The sequence below is a fragment of the Gopherus flavomarginatus genome, chromosome 1 (genome assembly GCF_025201925.1).
Source record: "Gopherus flavomarginatus isolate rGopFla2 chromosome 1, rGopFla2.mat.asm, whole genome shotgun sequence".
Lineage (NCBI taxonomy): Eukaryota > Metazoa > Chordata > Testudines > Testudinidae > Gopherus > Gopherus flavomarginatus.
The window spans coordinates 373,752,788-373,772,479 of NC_066617.1; the positions used below are offsets into that span (position 1 = coordinate 373,752,788).

General features: G+C 45.4%; 1 protein-coding gene across 1 annotated transcript in view; it reads right to left on the bottom strand.

The window, feature by feature from the left end:
- Positions 1-236: 236 nt before the first annotated feature.
- Positions 237-19,692, bottom strand: part of LOC127046241 (olfactory receptor 52R1-like) — a 33,121-nt gene continuing 13,665 nt past the window's right edge. Inside the window, exon 3 of the mRNA XM_050943034.1 lies at positions 237-330. The gene's annotated coding sequence lies outside the window, so the exon portion shown is untranslated. The remainder of the gene's footprint in view (positions 331-19,692) is intronic.

Here is a 19,692-nt window from a genome sequence, read left to right on the forward strand (position 1 = left end):
TGATTCCATTTAACCAATTCTAGCTCTCATCTCTATCTTTTTCCCTTTATGAATAAACCTTTCGATTTTAGATTCTAAAGGATTGGCAACAGCATGATTTGTGGGTAAGATCTAATGTGTATATTGACCTGGGTCTGGGGCTTGGGTCTTTGGGACCGAGAGAACCTTTTTCTTTTACTGGGGTGTTGGTTTCATAACATTCATCCCCAGGACGAGTGGCACTGGTGGTAATACTGGGAGACTTTAGTGTCTAAGGAAATTGCTTGTGTGACTTGTGGTTAGCCAGTGAGGTAAAACCAAAGTTATTTTTGTCTGGCTGGTTTGGTTTGCCTTAGAGGTGGAAAAACCCCAGCCTAGGGCTGTTACTGTCCTGTTTAAGCAATTGGTCCTGAATTGGCACTCTCAGTTGGGTCCCGCCAGAACCGCATCGTCACAAGGAGGCCTTGGGGAAATAGCCCAGAGAGGTGTAGCTGCACAGAGCTGTTACAAGAGGCTCTATAGACAGCTGCAAATCCATAGAGCCCTGGGCTGGAACCCGGAGTAGAGGGTGGGCCCGGGTTCCCCCCAAACCTCCCAACTCCTGATCAGACACAGGAGGAGTTGATCCAGACTGTGGAGGAGATCACTGAGGTGAGCAAATCTGCCAATAAGCGCAGGACCCCCCAAGGTAGAGGAGGAACATTGTCACAATTGGTGTCAGCAGTGGGATCTTGGTGTGCACAGCGCGGCAGAAGAAGGAGAGTGATTAAAAAAAAAAGGTAGAGGGTTTATTTTTTTTCACCACAATGGAAAATTTAGTGTGGGCATTGATACAAGCTACGGCGGCCCATCAGGAGGCTACTCGTGTCCAGGCAGCTGCCCAACAGGAGGCAATGCGGCTGCAGCGAGAGACTAATCGCCTGCTGATGGACCAGGCTTCTCAAGACCGAGCTATGTTGCAAGAACTGGTAAACCAGGTAAAGACCCTTACAGAGCTGAACCATGGCCATGATAGGACGCAGTTCATACAGGCCAGCCATTGGCTGCAGAAAATGACATGGGAGGATGATGTAGAGGCATACCTTTTGGCCTTTGAGAGGACAGCCCTATGGGAGGCCTGGCCTCGAGATCAGTGGTCTGGCATCCTTGCCCCATTCCTGTGTGGGGAGGCTCAGAAGGACTACCATGATCTGCCTGAAGAGGCTGCAGCAGACTATCCCCAGCTGAAAGCAGAGAACCTGGCCAGATCCGGGGTAACGACTGCAGTGCGGGCCCAGCGGTATCACGAGTGGAGGTACCAGGAAAACAAAACCGCACAGTCCCAATTGTATGACCTCATCCATCTCGCATGAAAGTGGTTGCGAATGGAGTCCCGGAGTCCAGAAGAGATACTAGAAGTTCTGGTCATCGACCGATTCATGAGGGGACTACCGCCAGACCTTCATGACTGGGTAAGCCAGAACGAACCCTCCACCTATGATGAGGTTGTTGCACTGGTAGAGAGGCGAAGGACGGCGAGGGAGCTGACCCGACCAGTTAAGGAAGAGGCTCCCCGGGTTAAACTAGCAGCACCAAGCCCTAGAGCTCGAGTGATGGGGCCACCAGGGGAGCCCAGGTGGAAAAAGAGAGGGGCTGAAGGCTCACGAGATGCCACAAAGAGTCAGAGCACTGAGAGAGAAGAGGATCATGAGGTTGGACTGCCCAAACCAAGAGACTGGGGAATACCTAGGTCTTCATACAGATGTTATGCCTGTGGGGAATGGGGACATACAGCTGCACAGTGTCCCAATGCTGAGGAGCCGATGCAGTGTAACCTGAGGAACTGGGCAGACCCAGGCTCCCTAATCCACCTTGTGGGGGTCTCACTAACCCCACATATGTACACCAGACCAGTAAAGCTAAATGGGGTAGAGACCACAGCACTGGTTGATTCGGGGAGTGCTATCACGCTTGTCTCGGGGAAGCTTGTGAAGTGTAGTCAGCTGCTGCGGGCTAAGCGTATGGGGATAACATGCGCCCATGGGACAGCTGGTTATTACCCCACCATCCCAGTAAAACTCGAAATTCAGGGGAACACTACTGAGGTAGTAACAGGTGTAGTCCCTAAACTCCCACACCCGGTGATCATAGGGAGGGACTTCCCAGGGTTTGGAAACTTACTCCCAGTAGGAGGATTGGAGGAAAAGAGGAACCCTGAAGTTAGTGAGGCCTCCATAGTAGACTGTCAACCCCGGGTTTTCTCTGAAATATCCCCAGATTTATTTTCCATTCCCAGTCATGGTAGAAAGTCGAAAAGGGAAAGGAGGGCAGCTAAGGCCTTGGAACCTGAATACTGACTCAAAGCCAGAGAGTCGCTCTCGTAGGCAGGCGGACCCGAGCAGCTGAAAAGGAGGCCACCCCGGAGGGAGAAGCACCTGAGTCTGATTCCCACCCTAGCATTTCTGAACCAGTAGAGGCAACAGAGACTGGGCCCCTAGATCTTGGGCAGATTAGTCCCGGAAGAGGAAATTTTGGACTAGACCTGGCTGAAGATCCAAGGTATGACAACATTAGGAAGAAGGTGACTGAAATAGATGGGGTCCCCGTGGAAGGGAAAACCCAGGGACCAGGACCCTGCTTCATAATGAAGAAGAATCTCTTATACCGCGTTGCACCAGTACAGGGGCAGAAGATACAGCAGATCCTAGTACCTCACAAACACCAGAATGCTGTATTAAATCTTGCTCATAGTCACCTTTTTGGGGGGCATTTGAGTGTAGAGAAGACCCTGGCATGAGTACTACGACGGTTCTTCTGGCCCAGAGTACACGAAGAAATACGGAGGTACTGTGCTTGCTGCCCAGAGTGTCAACTGCACAGTCCCTTTCCCCACATGAGGGCACCTTTAGTACCCCTTCCCATTATAGAGGTCCCCTTTGAACAAATAGCCATGGACCCATGGAGAAGACGGGTCGAGGCCACCAATATGTACTTGTTGTTTTGGACTATGCTACTCGCTACCCAGAAGCTGTTCCCTTGCGGAACACAGCCTCTAAAACAATAGCCAAAGAGCTGGTGGGGATCTTTGCCCGAGTGGGGCTACCAAAGGAGATATTAACAGACCAAGGAACCCCATTTATGTCAAAACTAATGAAGGACCTCTGTATGCTGTTCCATATACATACCCTGAGAACTTCAGTCTATCATCCGCAGACTGATGGATTGGTGGAAAGGTTTAACCGAGCCCTCAAGGCTATGATAAGGAAGGTAGTAAGTCAGGACGGGAAGGATTGGGACACCCCACTACCCTACCTTATGTTCGCTATCTGGGAGGTACCTCAGGCCTCAACTGGGTTTTCCCCCTTTGAGTTATTATACGGGCGTCACTCCCGTGGCATACTAGACATCGCCAAAGAGATCTGGGAAGAGGAACCCAATGAGAGGAGAAGTATAATAGAACATGTAATACAGATGTGAGACCGGATAGCCCGTGTCACCTCTATTGTACGGGAACATTTGGAAAAGGCCCAGGAGGCCCAGAGAACCTATTACAATCACCAGGCAAAAGTCTGACAGTTCCAACCAGGGGATCGGGTGATGGTGTTGGTACCCACGGCAGAAAGCAAGCTTCTGGCCCAATGGCAGGGGCCCTATGAGGTGGTTGAACCCGTGGGGGAAGTAACCTACAAGGTGCGGCAGCCAGGACGCCGAAAACAAGAACAGATTTATCACATCAACCTTCAGAAACCCTGGCATGCACAAGAAGCATGCATAAGTGTCCAAAAAGACCTAACCCAGGAAAATAAGCCTTCCAAACAGGCGAGAGTGTCTCCTGATTCAACACCAGACCAGAAGAATGAGGTGTCTGAGATGATCTTCCGGAACCAAGATGTGTTCTCGACAAAACCGGGTCGAACAACCGAGACATATCACCACGTTGTCACGAACCCTGGGGCCAGAATAACAATGATGCCTTATCGGGTGCTAGTGGCCAAAAGGGAGGAAATAAAAGCAAAAGTAAAAAAAGCCTTGGAGTTGGGGATCATCGAAGAATCCCACAGTCAGTGGTCCAGCCCAATCGTGCTGGTGCCCAAATCTGATGGCACCACAAGGTTTTGCAACGACTTCCAGCGACTAAATGAAGTATCCTGGTTTGACGAGTATCCCATACCTCACATAGATGAGTTAGTGGACCGTCTGAGTAATGCCCGGTACTTGACTACTCCAGACTTGAGAAAGGGGTACTGACAGATTCCCCTTGTGGAAGACACAAAGGAAAAGACTGCGTTCTCTACACCAGAGGGTCTTTTTCAATATACTGTCCTCCCTTTTGGACTACATGGGGCCCCAGCTACTTTCCAGCACCTCATGGACAAGCTATTACACCTGCATAACAGTTATGCTGCTGCCTACTTGGACGATGTGGTCATTCATACTCCAGACTGGGAAACCCACCTAGAGAAGGTGGAAGCAGTCCTTGATACCTTCAGGCGAGCTGGCCTTACAGCAAACTCTGCCAAGTGCGCTGTAGGTTTTACGGAGCCCAAATATCTTGGCTACATTGTGGGAAAAGGTCTGTTAAAAACCCAAGTTAACAAGTTGGAGGCCATCCAAAATTGGCCTTGACCAAGTAGCAAGAAACAAGTCCGGGCATTCCTAGGTGTAGTGGGGTATTACCGACGATTTATCCCGCACTTTGCCACAAGGGCAAGCCCCCTGACTGACCTAGTAAAAGCCCGTGGACCTGATCTAGTGAGGTGATATGACGCAGCAGAGGAAGCATTCACAGACTTAAGGACTGCCCTCTGCAGTAACCGTGTCCTAATAGCCCCTGATTTCACCAAGGAATTTATCCTGCAGATATATGCATCGGAAGTAGGGTTGGGGGCTGTTCTATCACAGATGGTCGGGGAGGAGGAACACCCAATTCTGTATCTCTGTAGGAAACTCCTTCCGAGAGAACAAAAATATGCAGTGGTGGAGAGGGAGTGCCTTGCTGTTAAATGGGCCATGGAAGCATTGCGCTACTACTTGCTCGGGCGCAGATTTGTCCTCATGACCGACCATGCCCCTCTCCAATGGATGCAGTGGAACAAAGAGACGAACACAAGGGTGACCAGGTGGTTCTTATCCCTCCAGCCTTTCCAGTTCTGTGTGCAACACAGAGTAGGGACCCGTCACGGTAATGCCGATGGCTTGTCACGTGTGCACTGTCTGGCTTCCCAAGCTGCCCAACCCCTTGGTGCTGAGCAGGGGGGAGGGATATGTGACAGACCCAGACCAGTGGGATGCAGGAGTCTGGTAGAGAGCAAATATGCTAGTCACTGGGTGAGTAGTTTTCTGTTCCCTGAGTGACCAGAGCATGGTCTGCTCTAGAGTCATCAGGAACTTGCTAGAACCAATTAAGGCAGACAGGCTGATTAGAACACCTGCAGCCAATCAAGGCAGGCTAATCAGGGCACCTGGGTTTAAAAAGGAACTCACTCCAGTCAGGGAGGGAGGAGCTAGAGGAGAGGAAGTGTGTATGAGGAGCTGGGAGCAAGAGGCACAAGGAGCTGAGAGTGAGAGGCTGTGCTGCTGGAGGACTGAGGAGTACAAGCATTATCAGGCACCAGGAGGAAGGTCCTGTGGTGAGGATAAAGAAGGTGTTTGGAGTAAGCCATGGGGAAGTAGCCCAGGGAAGTTGTAGCTGTCACACAGCTGTTACAAGAGGCACTATAGACAGCTGCAGTATACAGGGCCCTGGCCTGGAACCCAGAGTAAAGGGTGCTCCCGGGTTCCCCCCAAGCCTCCCAACTCCTGATCAGACACAGGAGGAGTTGATCCAGACTGTGGGGGAGATCACTGAGGTGAGCAAATCTGCCAATAAGCACAGGACCCACCAAGGTAGAGGAGGAACTTTGTCACAATAGTCAATATTCATAACTTTAGGTATAGAAATGATACACATACACAAATAGTGTAATCATATTCAGAGGGTTCATCAGATGCAACAAGAAACTGCCAGATTTCAGCTCCAAGGCAAAAAAAAATCAATGGAAAAACAGTAGAAACGGTATCCTTTGAAAGTTCAGTTTATAACAATGTTGGTGTGTTGTATTACTCTGAGCAGTTTTCTGTGTTTAACCCCCTATGCTATGACCAGAGGAGGGAGACTCTAACTTGGTGGGAAATAGCTTGTCTGTGAATGAAGTGTCTGAATGTCTGTCTAATGTCTCAGAAATGAATCTGTAATTAGATCAAGCACAGAAAGAACGAATTGGTCAGGAAAAAAAATTCAAGAGTAGATTAATTTGGATGGTCAGGTTAAATCCCTGGCTGAGGAAGAAAAGTGTAGATTTTTGATGGGAGAGGTGGTCAAAGAAAGTTTGAATGACCCTAGGCAGCCTTGTCAGCTGATGGCTGTGTCTAGTCAGCAGTTTGGGGAGGCAAGGATAGTAGAAGATGAGTGTCCCTATCCCTTACCTGTGTCCTGTGTGGAGAATTGTGACAGTGAAGGAAATGTGCCTGTGTCTGTCAGGGGTATTGACTTGCCTATGGAGGGAGCTATCTCGGTCTCCAAGCAGCTGTCTGTGAACAGCCCTGTGTGCTGGGACAAGGGATATGAAATCCCGAGCTGTGTGTCTGGTGAAGGAGCATGTGTCTCTGGCTTTTCTTTGTCTGTGGAGCAGACAGAAGCTGACTTTCAGCCTGTGATGGTTGAGAATAGTGCAGTTGTCTCAGAGTTGGTTCTGGATTCAACTAAAGCCCAGGAAGGCAATGGTCCTAAGTTTGTGTCTGCTGGGGAGAATGGCACCGTGACTAGTTTGCATCCAGTTAGTGTCTTAGCAAAATCCCAGAGATCTGACAATTCTGGTGCTTGTATTTTGCCTGTTGCTAATGTGTGGCTGGAAAAGGGTGTAGCAGCTCTGTCTGATCAGGGTGATACCCTAGCCAGGGCACATGGAGAGCAGAAAAGTAATTTGATTGTGTTACCTACTGACATTTTGGAAACTTATAGCAAGAAGAAAAAGATTCCTGAGCTTGTGTGTGGAAAGTAAAGGAAAATGCTTCTGACCCTTTAACTATGAAATCTAGCAGCTTGCCTGAAAGGGGATTGTTTAGAAATACACCTGATAAACCTAAGGTGATCCTGGATGGGATCTCAACTCAGAATTCCAATGAGTGGGCGAGACTGCAGGAACTAAGGGATAGCTCTGGGATAGCTACCCACAGTGCAATGCTCCGGAAGTCGACGCTAGCCTCGGTACATGGGCACACACTGCCGAATTAATGTGTTTAGTGTGACCACGTGCACTCGATTTTATACAATCTGTTTCCAAATATCGGTTTCTGTAAAATCAGAATAATCCCGTAGTGTAGACGTACCCAGAGAGATGTAATTATATCAGTCTAATCCCTGTGTAGACACCATGAGCTCAACGGAAGAATTCTTCTCTCAGTCTAGCTATCATTTCTCAGGGAAGTGGATAGCAAACACTGATGGGAGAACCCCAGCCATTAGTGATAGACTCTACACTGAATTGCTATGGCAGTGCCACTGTAGCATTCCAAGTGTAGAGAGTCCCTCAAGCAGATCTTGTAGAAAAGGGACTAGTCTGGATCTGCAGGCATGGGGAGTTGGAGAATCCATCACTTCCTATCGCAGTTTCTTCCAGCGGTTAATCACTCCAGCTTCCAGCCACTGGTTCTTGCTCTGTCTTTCTCTGCTATATTATAGATCCCATTATTACAATTGAATGTGAATAAGTGAAGCTCGTTAAGTCTTTCACTGACAGGCATTTTCTCCAGCCTCCAATAAATTTCATAGCTTTTTTCTGCCCTCTCTCCAATTTTTCAACATCCCTTTTGAAATATGGACCCTGGGACTGGACGCAGTCAATTTCACCAATGCCACATGTGAGGTAAAATCCTTCCCCTGCTACAACACACAACGCCCCTGCTTATGCAGACAAGGATCATGTTATATCCTTGAGGGCAGCCGGTTTAGGAAGAAATCACTTGACACCAGACAGCTAACAAAACTATCATTTATTTACACACACAGAGCTCATCTAACCGGCTGAAGCAGGCTAGGCTATCCCCTAATAATCTAACTCAGTTGCCATGGGAACAAAAACCATGACAACCAAATACACAGCATATTTGTTCCCTCCTAACAAGAACATCCCCTAAATAAAACACACACTAGACTACAGAAGGAGGGTAGATTGCCTGCATTCCTGGCTAAACCCTGGGGATTATTTTGCCCCATAACCATGGGTTCGCCCTAGCTAAAGATCCAGCCGATGACGAGACCTTCTGTCTCTAGGTGGATTACGGTGAACTCCTGGTGTTTTCGCACCCGAAAGTACCATGGGCTCAGGGTCTGCAGCACGAACAGGTGAGGAGGTTGTATCAGCTTGTGCTGGGCAAAGGGGTATCTCAGCTGCTGGCAGTAATGGAGGAGAACAGTCAGGAACAGGTGATTGGTGATTCGGTGTCTCACTGGAAGACATGAAGTGAGACCACTCAACTGCAGATGTGTCCTGAGGACTGGCATGACCTGGCAACAGCTGATCTACATGTCGGCGCCAGGTAAGATTCTCTGCAGTCCGGACTGTGTAGGAAACAGGTCCTGTTTGAGTGATGATCATGGCAGGGACCCATTTAACTCTGGAAGTATAATTCCGAGCCAAAACTGGCTGTCCCGGGCTAAAGATTTGGTGTTTTCTCTGGGTGCCCGTCTGATGACTTGATATTGCTGCTGACATTGCACAATTTGTAGGGGTTCAGAAGGTTTCAGCAGATCAAAGCAAGTGTGCAGCTGTCGTCCAATCATTAAAAAGGCCGGGGATGCCTGGGTCACAGCATGAGGTGTGTTTCTGTAGGAAAGTAAGACGGCATCCAGACGCTTTTGAATGGAGTGTTGTCCCCTTGCTGATTTCAAAGCGTGTTTCATTCTCTGCACAAAACTTTCCGCTAATCCATTGGTGGATGGATGATATGGTGGTGACGTGATGTGGTGTATCCCATTTGCCTTCATAAAATTTTGAAACTCTTGAGAGACGAACTGCGGTCCATTGTCGCTCACAAGTTGTTCTGGCAGAACGAAACGACTAAACAGTCCCCGTAGATTTTGGATAGTTCTCTCCACAGTAGTGGACTGCATTATAGAGACTTCTGGCCATTTAGAATGGGCATCTACTGCCACCAAGAACATGCTTCCTTCAAGGGGGCCAGTGAAGCCAATGTGAATACGTTGCCACGGGTTTTAAGGCCAGTCCCATGGGTGTAGGAGTGTCCACTGGGGTGCATTCCTCACACCCTGACATGACATAAAAGCTTTTGCCTTCTCTTCAATAGCACTGTCCAATCTCGGCCACCAAAAATATCTTCGTGCAATTTCCTTCATGCGCACAATTCCACAGTGACCGGAATGTAGCTGTTCTAACATCTGTGATCTCAGTGATGGTGGAATAATGACACGTCTCCCGCACAACAAACAACCAGATTGGACCGATAACTCTGTCGTCCTGGACATGTAGGTAACAAGGTGGGGTGAGACCGGAGAGGTTTGTTGAGATTTTCCATGCATCACCAGGTCCATAACGTGGGACAATACTGGGTCAACGCGAGTTGCCTTCTTTATCTGAGTAGCTGTGATGGGTGTATTCTCTACCTGTTCAAAGTAGAAGATTTCCTTTTGGGCACTATCTTGATGTTTGATCAGCAAAGGCAACCTTGAGAGGCCATCTGCATTGCCGTGCAGAGTGGATTTCCGATATTTGATTTCATGTGTGTGTGCTGAAAGTAACAATGCCAAACGTTGCATATAACTAGCAGCTAATGGGGGAATGCCTGTGTAGGGTCCAAAAATTGACATCAGAGCTTCACACACTCTAAGCAAAGCAGAAACTAACTACACCCAAATCGAACGTGAGGTATTAGGAATTGTTTTTGGAATTCACAGACCATCGACCAAAAGCAATAGGTCTCTCTTCTCCCGAAGGCATAATGTGTGACACAACTGCTCCCACTCCATAAGGGGAGGCATCACAGGCCAATTGTAGGGGTAAGGATGGATCAAAGTGCGTTAGAACTTCAGAATTTAGCAATGCATCCTTAGCTTTGTTAAATGCAACATTACAGGCTTCAGTCCACTTCCAGGCCTTGTTCTGCCCAAGGAGCTCATGAAGTGGTTTTAGCAGTGTTATTCGAAGGGTAGGCGACAGTATCGATAAAACCCCTTATGAGTCACAATAGTTAACACCTCTTGGGACTTTTCATCGACGTGTATCTGTAAATATGCTTGACTCAGATCAAGTTTACTGAACTTTTGTCCCCCAGCCAGGCCTGTGAAGAGGTTATCGATGCGGGGAAGCGAGTATTGCTCTGCACACAACACTGGGTTGACAGTGACTTTAAAATCACTGCATATCCGGAGAGAGTCATATTTCTTCACTATTGGAACAACAAGAGTGGCTCATGAGCGATGGGTAACTGGTATTAGGACTCCATTGGTGACCAGGTGCTCCAGGTCTGCTTCAACTTTTGCCCTGATGGCATATGGCACAGTTCGGGCTTTCAGATATTTTGGTGGACTGTCAGGTTTAATGTTCAATGTCACAGTGATTCCCTTCATACTTCCCAAATCATCTCCAAAAACAGCAGCATGTTTCCTTAGGATAGGGGTTTGTAACCCGGCGGACTCACCCCCGCAGCGCCTCCTACTGGTCATCCTCAGGAATTAGCTCAGTCCAGTGTCCAGCGTGCCCCCTGCAGGCCGGTGATCTGCCTTTCCAGCTACTGGCCCCGTGTCCCTCCCTGGACCCAGTGCCCTTTTACATCAGGTGCTGCCCCCTGGCAGTGACCCCTTGTTCTCAGGGTCTCCCCTCCCTAGGGAACCCCCACCCTCTATTCCCACCTTGCCTCAGTGTATAGCTACTGCCAGTCCTTGTCTAGCCCCACACCCTGGGGCAGACTGCAGTATCAGCCACTCATCACTGACAAGGAGGGTTTGGACCTGCTGCCTTGGCCTACCTCTGGGCTGCCCCTTGCAACCCCCAGTACTAGCTCCCTGCAGCCAGGCCCTTCTCCCTCTACAGGCAGAGGGAGACTCTTTGTGCTCCTGGCTTCTCTGCCTTATATAAGGGCCTGTTGGTCAGTTTGGGGCATGGCCCCGGCCGCTGCCACTTTCCTCAATAAGCCTAGCCTAAAAGGCTGCTTTCTCCAGCCTCAGCCCTTATCCAGGGCTGTTTTAACCCTTTCAGGGCCAGAGCAGTGGTCCACCCTGCTACAGGGTTAGACTGGTTTCTTCTTTAGTCATCCGGTGCACTTCTGCCCAGTTCAGCTGAATCTTCCCAAGCCAAGATCTACCCATTAAGGCTGGGTAGTTACCTCTCACCACAAACAGTGGCAATTTAGCAGCCTGTCCATTGAGCTCCACTGTAACATCAACAGTGTCTAGCATGGGCACAGCTTCTCCCGTATACGTCTTCAGAACTGTTTTTGTTGCCTTAAGGGGAAGATGCTGTAGCTTTTCTTTATACACAGTCTCAGAGACCAGCGAGACGGCTGCACCGGTGTCCAGTTCCATGCGTACAGGTTTGCCGTCCAACAACGGGGTTACCCAGTATTCATGTGAGCCCACTGCCAAAGACAAAACATGCAGTGGCATTTCCTCTTGCGATGAGGTGTCACCTTGATCATCCTGGTCTGCTCTAGGGTATGCAGGGTTCCTCTTTTTGTCGGCCAGACCACAGGCCTCTTTTTCTTTTGTTTACAGGCACACTCACTGTGTCCCTTTTTGCCACAGTGTCGACACACCAGGTCCTTACACCTGCATTCTGATGCTTGGTGACCCGGCTTACCACAGCGGTAACATTCCTGACTCTGCACAGTTTTGTGGGTAGGTTCGTGTGACACTTTTTGCGCCCTAGGGGATGCACCGATGTATTGCGCCTCCCTTGTAGCCAGTTCCATGGTGTCGGAGAAAAACTCAGTTCTCGCTTTTTGTTTGGGTGCAGCAAAATCAAATACTTTATTCTAACTCCAGCAATTGCAATAGAGGGAGGGAGTGCCCTAGGACACTGCCTCACCCAGTCCCGGACAGGTCTCTCAACAGGTAAACAATTACAGCAAGCATTTATACCTTTGTTACAGACAATAACAAGCAATAATATAGACAATTAATGAGCAACAGCTGCATTTTGTTTATACATAGGCTATCCTGCTATCTTATTTTCTTCACGTTGGGCGCCAGTCTACGTATCAGTGCAAGGTCGTGATAACTTCTCACACAGTTCTTTCCTACTCACCTCACACTATCCTCGCTTCTACAAATCTCACGTCATTAGGGTTACAGCTGGCCTAACTCTTGCTAAAAGACTGACATGCATTAAGATCCCTTACAAATCCTTGTCAATTCTTTCCCTTCTTCCACCCCCTCCCTTTTGTACTTCTAGTACAACAGATATTCTCAAATCTCTATTTGCATTAAGCCATGGATTTCTGATTCTACATCAGATGTTTCAACCTTAGGGATTTTCACTGGTGTAATGACAATACATAATTAGCATGGTCATGAAAGGTATTACTATTATTATGTCTTTTACAACAGCAATGACATAATTTTAAACTAACAACAATGCAAGCAATAATATCCCCATAGCAATAATATGATGAGGTTGTTGTACAGTTTTGGTTACAAAGCATAATATATCATACTTAGTACACAAAGTAGACACTCTATAAGCTGTATGAAAGGCATTCTTTTCAGCTTGATATATATTCTGAAGCATGTGAATTTGCCCTTGCAATTCAGAGATTCTTTGAACCTCTGTTAAGAATGAAAGCAAATTTTGAAATCGTTCAGGTACTAAGCTGGTCCAGTTAAACTAAGGGCTACTTGCAAAATTCTATCTGCAGGCCAATAAACAATATGATTGTCTGCAGTGGTGATGAGACTAAAATGTATATCTTGCAATGTGGCGGTTTTAACGTACCTACAGCTATCATTAGCTTGAAAAGTAAGTGTCCTGTCAGGATAGTTCCTTGTCCTCTACCCTCCCAGCAAACGTTATCATATACAGCCCAAGTCTTTTCTTCTCTCTCATGTTCCGGTTTGGTCAGAATGTGCCCCTGCATTTCCACATTCTCATTGCCAACGTTTACCTCTTGATGCCTCCTGTGCTAAATCCTATCATCTACGGGGTGAGGACCAAACAAATCCGGGATAGGCTGCTCTGGCTCTTTACTAATAAAGGCACCTAATTTTTTTCTCCCAGTGCTCTCAGATTTCCATGCAGAGCTGGCTGGTGATACAGTCAGAGACATTAACTCCTTTCCCAGCCTTACTATTCTGTGTTGATGTGGCAAATTATGCCCAAGTCATAGAGTTGCCACCTTCCTAATTGCTGATAAATGCTCTTCCTCTTCTGCTGTGGCCCCACCACTGTTGCTTGCAAAGTAGCTATTTCAGATTTTCCTAGGAATGGCAATTTTTTCAATTTTTTAGGCCTCACCTCATATTGCTAAAACCATTGAATCATTGCTTCAGCAGGGAATCATTCATAAGTGAATTTCAGTATGCAGCTCTCCAAACTGGCTCTTACAAAAACCAAATAGATCATGGCATCTTACTATTGATTATCAAAAATCGAATCAAGTGACTCCAGCTTGTACAGCTGTTGTGTGCAAAATGCCTGACCTGATTAAATCTATCAGTCCCAAAGCAAAATGGTTTTCTACCATGTGTCTAAGGGAAGCCAACGTTGCCCAGCTTTCAGAGTAGAAGGGAGTCAGTTTCCATTTCAAGTCTGAGCCGAAGGACTACATAATAGTTCAGGCATTTTCCATGGGCAAATGAAATGAATTTTATCAAGGTTTTCTAAACCATCTCTTCTATTTTGAAGCATCAGAATCCATTAGCTATGGATGTAAGAGCTTAACTACAGTTTCTCCTGAGAACTTTTCATCTAGGCCCAGAGTCCACAGCTTGGCTTGGGCTATGGGGGCTGGCTAACAGAGAACAATACATAGCTAAGAGGAAGCTGGGGTAAACAAGTAACCTTGTGAGTTTTGTCAAAGTTAGAATCAGGACTCACAATTTGTCAGACCACTCTGTTTATTAGCGCATCGCTCCGCCAATAACATTCAGAATATGTGAGTGGCCATGCAAGGCCCAAACAGTCTTATTTATACAGATAAAAGAGCGGGAATTAGACAAAGGGACAAAGAAAGCAAAACAGGAAAATTCACCTGGGGCACAGCATGCATATCCTATTTCCTTACTAACTGTTATCGATCTAAGGCTAATGCTTCACCAATTGCCCTTAAACGGTGCAATTGTTCTATGTTAATGTCTGTATTCCTGACACCTGGTTGCAACATTCCAACAACTTTGCTTAAAGATACAGACAACATTTCTTTAATCCTTTCTATTCTTACTATATAATTCATTCTACTTTCACAATCCCTCCTTTTGGTCAGGCGTACGCCATGACCAACCCTTACCGAGTTTCACAAATTAACCGTTCCTTATCTCTTAGTTTATCAGCGATATTTAAAATTATTATATTAGCACTCTGTTTTGGGGCAGTCATCTGGGTGACACAATTCTGTATACAACAGGAGATTAACTGAAAGCATACAAAAATCACTAAGATTCCAAACAGGATAGTTAGGGCTTCCTGAAACAACCAGTTTCCTATGCCAGAGAAATTGAACAGGTTACTTAGCCACTTTCATAAAGAACTCAGCTCTTCATGAGGAAGATATGAGATTTGTTCTAAGTGGCTATAGCAATCTATTACCTCATTGGTATTGTATAAACACACAACATTTTTTTCCAATGAGAGCACAGGTCCCTCCTTTGGCCACCAGCCACTATGTCTAATGCTTGACGGTTTTGGAGGGCAATATGTCTGATCACCCCTGTTTCTTTGGCCAGGGTTTTTAAACTTTCTCTGGTTTCATTTGCCATTATTTTAACCACTGCTTGTAAGCTTAGGAGTCTTTTTGCGTGGTGTATTACTCCCCCAAGTGGGATAAAGGAACTGCCAATAGCCTCTTCCCAGATGTCATTACTGTTCCATATTGTGTTAAACAGATAAGGTCCTCCAGTGAGGTCTGGGGAATTGAGTGGGATAGCCAGGACAGGAACACCAGTTTGAGAGTGGGCTGGAATGTGGCTGCAGACCCAGCATTTAGAAATAATAAGGGTCTGAGCTATTCACACTTGCTGCTGGATAAAAGAATTGTCATTGTGGACTCCCCAGACCTTAAGACACCAGCGGCCGAAGAACAGGCACCACCAGAGGCGCATGTTGGAGGCAGGGCCCTTCTGGTTCTGACAACCCCAACTGAGGGAACTGCAGTCACAGTTTTATGTCCACCAGGCAGCAGGCGCTAGGCTCACTACTGCTGCTTCTTGGGCCTTGCTTTATGTAGTCATCTGCTTCTGGCAACCCTTACGAGAGCGTAGATTGTAAGGTATTGCAGGCTGTTCCTCTACGTCTTCTTCTGGAGTCAAAAAAATTGACTCTGCGTGGTCCTGAGGTGGTGGCTGGTTCACTGGGGGTGGTGCATTCTTACACTGTGAAGCATGTATCCACTCTGAGATGCCAGACAGTTTAACAGCCTTCCCTTGACTCTGGCTGTAACAATGGCCTTTACACCTTATTTTTTCATGATGAATACATTCCTCATTCACACAAATAGATTGAGAATACAAACAGTAGTATTTTATATAGAACAAAAAAAGCATTGCAAATTAAACCTTGCTAAGTTTTAGAATTGATAACTAAGACAATTTACATTGAGACCCAGGCCTTCAATGTTTCTCTAATTTACTTAACATAGACACAATAGAGAATCCTGTCTCTTACTACCTAAATCTTAAAACAAAGAGTTAGAGGGGGCCCAATTTGTAATGCATATGGGAAAACAGAATTTTATAGTTCCAGAGGGTTATTTATTTCTGCTATTTAAAAAAAGTGGCTAGCAGGATGAAATCAAATTATACTGTAATTCTTATGGGACATTATAAAATCCTGCTCCTACATATCCCCCTTTTGATACTAAGATTATTAATCACCAGTGTCACTTCTTATTTAGTCCATGTAATAGAAAATACTGGGAGATGATTTGGGCCTGTGGCTTTAGCTTTGCACACATTTGTTTTATCCACCAGCACATTGTAAACATTTCAATTACAGACATACAATTTAAAACCAAAAACACAATTGGGGTAGTAACATTAGTATGCCAGTAGTTGCGGGAAACCATCCAGAAAATATGTTATACCAATGGTAAGCTATGATGTTTTTCTGTAGTAGCAATTCTTAACATGTCCCCATTTGTGTGTATAATGTGAATGGTCCAGTAGGTTGCTAACACTTTTTAAACACTTTTCCCCAAGAATTAACACATATACATAGCCCATTATACAGTACTTTGGATTATCTGAAAGACAAAAATATTTTTCTATCCCTTTTGGGGTGGCATTGATTACTACTTAAAAGATTTCTTTCTTTTACAAATACCCTTGCTGATTGCAGACAAAATGGAGGAATTACCCCATATTTTTCCTGTTTTTTTTTTGTTTTTTTTTTTTGTTCTATAGGCAGGCCAGGTTTCAATGGCTTCTACTTTTTAAGGGTTATGCGGAAATTATTCCACTGTTTAGTTATTAAGTTTATGAGGTGGTGTACCTCTAGTTTTTCCTCTTATATAGCAGACCAGGTTTGTAATGTTTTTCCTGCTGTGTTAAACTTTAAGTTTATTCACAGATAATAGCTGAGAAGCATCATTACCATATTACTTTAAAGGATTTTTTCAAAAATCATAGACTTTAACTTGTTACAGGGATACTTACTAACATTAAATTTATTTCAATGTTTAATATTAACAATAACATTAGCATCAAATCTATTAAAGGTATCTTGTTATACCATGCCTTTTATGTAAGCAATTTGTTTGCTGACCAGGTATGTTATTTATTTGCAGCTTCTTTTGTGCTGGCAGTTCTCACCTTTTTTTATCAGTTAGGTAATTTGCATCAACACAGGCTTGGCTTTTGGATTCAAAGCCATCAGCAGAGCTCAGAGACTCTGTCTTAACACACAGGGATCTGAAAAAGAAAAAAACAGCCTATTGCAGCTCTTTTTGGAGCCCTAATAGGATTTTAATTCAGCAGCATGTTTTATTTGCATTTCTTTTACCCCTTTTTACAATATACACTGCACATGTCTGAGGGAAAATGCACATTCCTTGTATACTATAACTTTTAAAAAACTTTAACCATATCAATTTTTACATAAGGTGTAACTGTTTGTTTCTTTTGTTTTTACAGAGTTTTTATGTATTCTTATCAAAGTGACAGTCTGATTCCACAGAGCCATTTTAAGGCTCAGTGTTTTTAACATTGCTTCTTTTTGTTTTGTGCACCTCACCTCTGCTGTTGCTTTAGAGGATCACTGTTAATTTCTTATTCTTTCACTACAGCTTTTATCTGCTATTGTTACAAAAAAAACCAAACCAAACAAACAAACAGACTCCAGAATCTTTACCTATTCTCCTGATTTTGACTGCCCTATTGCAGCCATGACTTGGTCTTTATTTAAAAACGTTTTAATTTTTGTAAAGAATGAAGTTACCCCTTAAGGGTTAAAGGCTAAATCCCAAAGCCAAACAACACTAATTGCCTGTGTCTTGCAGAAAGGTCTGTCAGTTTTGCAACTTTGAATTAAAGAGTCAAATGAATTTTTAGTGGCATTAAAAACAAAAACAAAATTAATTTATTTTACACCTACAAAACAGGAGTTTTACAAACCAGATGTGTTGGTTTAGATTCTTAGAACTTTACATATTTTCACAGACAAACAGATACATACACTTTTTTTTCTTAACATTTCTTTACACTACTTTGTTTTTACATAGCTGTATATATATTTGGATGATTTACAGGCATTCTTCTGGAAAAGGGCCCATTTTCCCTTCAGAATGGCTGCAAAGAAACCAAGAATTCTCTCTTTAACATGGTCCTTTTTAACATTTTCCACAAAGTTTAACTGCTTAACTCTCTAGAGCCTCTGTAGAGTTAACTTTTCACTCTCTTCCCTTAAATCACTTGTTTTTGTCCCAAAATGACACCTTTATCACCTCCGATTTCACCATTTTAAGTATTGTTCCAGGGATTCATGTCTGCACTTACTGCTTTTCTTACTCTTGACACTATGCCCTTAGGGCTTCCAACCTGTTTCTTTATCTGTTGCTTGCCTGCTTTTCTGGGCCCGATCCTGCTTTTTTTTCCAATGAACCGTTTGTGAGTGATATTGTAGTCACTTCACAATTTTGAAAGAAATGTTCAAGGAAAGGGACCAGGAAGGCTGGGGGCTAGTTGAGGAGCCCACCCTCCTTGCGGAATTGGTAGTGGAACACTAACGAATCGGTTTCTGAGGCAGACAAAGGGGAGCAGAACAAGGAGCATTTTGTCCTTTTTACAATGAGATGGGAGTATGAAGGGGGTTTGATCGATCCAGGGTTTGGAGAACGGGGTAAAGGGGAGCGCTCGGTCTGGTGGTGGGAGAGGAGGCTTTTAATAAAGCTTTTAACTTATTATTTGAATAATTGAGAGAGGCCAGTTTTGATTTTGTTCACCTACGATTTGCTTCTTTCCACCACTGCATGAAACAATTAACCTCTCCTTTAGCCAATTTAGTTTTAGGTTGGCCGAGTTTGTCCTTTAAGACGTCCACTCAGTCTTTGTTCCAAGATTTTAACAGTGGCCACTGAGTTTTGGCATCCCCCTGAGTTAGCCTAGACCATTTTCCCAGAAATTTACAGCAGTCTGGACCCTTTTTACAGGAGTCTGGACCCATCCTAAATACATAATGTGAGCCGACGTTCATTTAGAGAACTGTCCTGACTTAGACGTCTGGTTACCCATACAGGAGGACTTCACACACCAATCACACAAGAAGGAAATTCAGGTTCGTCAGAGCGATGCCCAGTGCAACACACAAAAGGAGCCCACAGGCTACTGCCTCAATCGCCTTTGCTTTCACACCAGGGGTTTTACCCAAAGTGCGCTGCGGCTGCGATTGTGTAGATTTCACTCACTCAGACCGCGGGGACAGGAACCCCTTGGTTGGCCGATCCCCAGACAGAGACGGCACCCAGACTCAAACACTCCACAAGAGGAAATTAAAAGGTTTGTACACTAATGCGAGGAGCCTAGGTAACAAGATGGAGGAACTGGAGTTACTCGTGCGGGAAGTGAAGCCAGATATTATAGGGATTACCGAAACCTGGTGGAATAGTACTCATGGCTGGAGCACGGGTATTGAAGGCTATGTGCTGTTCAGAAAAGACAGGAAGAAAGGCAAAGGTGGGGGAGTAGCCTTGTACATCAATGATGAAATTAAATGTAGCGAAATAAGATGCGATGGAATGGATAAGACAGAGTCCGTCTGGGCAAAAATCACGCTGGGTAAAAAAGCAACTAGAGCTTCCCCTGAGATAGTGCTTGGGGTGTGCTACAGACCGCCGGGATCGGATTGGGATATGGATAGAGACCTCTTTAATGAAGTAAACACAAAGGGGAAATGTGTGATTATGGGGGACTTCAACTTCCCGGATATAGACTGGAGGACGAGTACTTGCACGAATAATAGGGGTCAGATTTTTCTGGATGTGATAGCGGATGGATTTCTTCATCAGGTAGTTGAAGCACCTACGAGAGAGGATGCC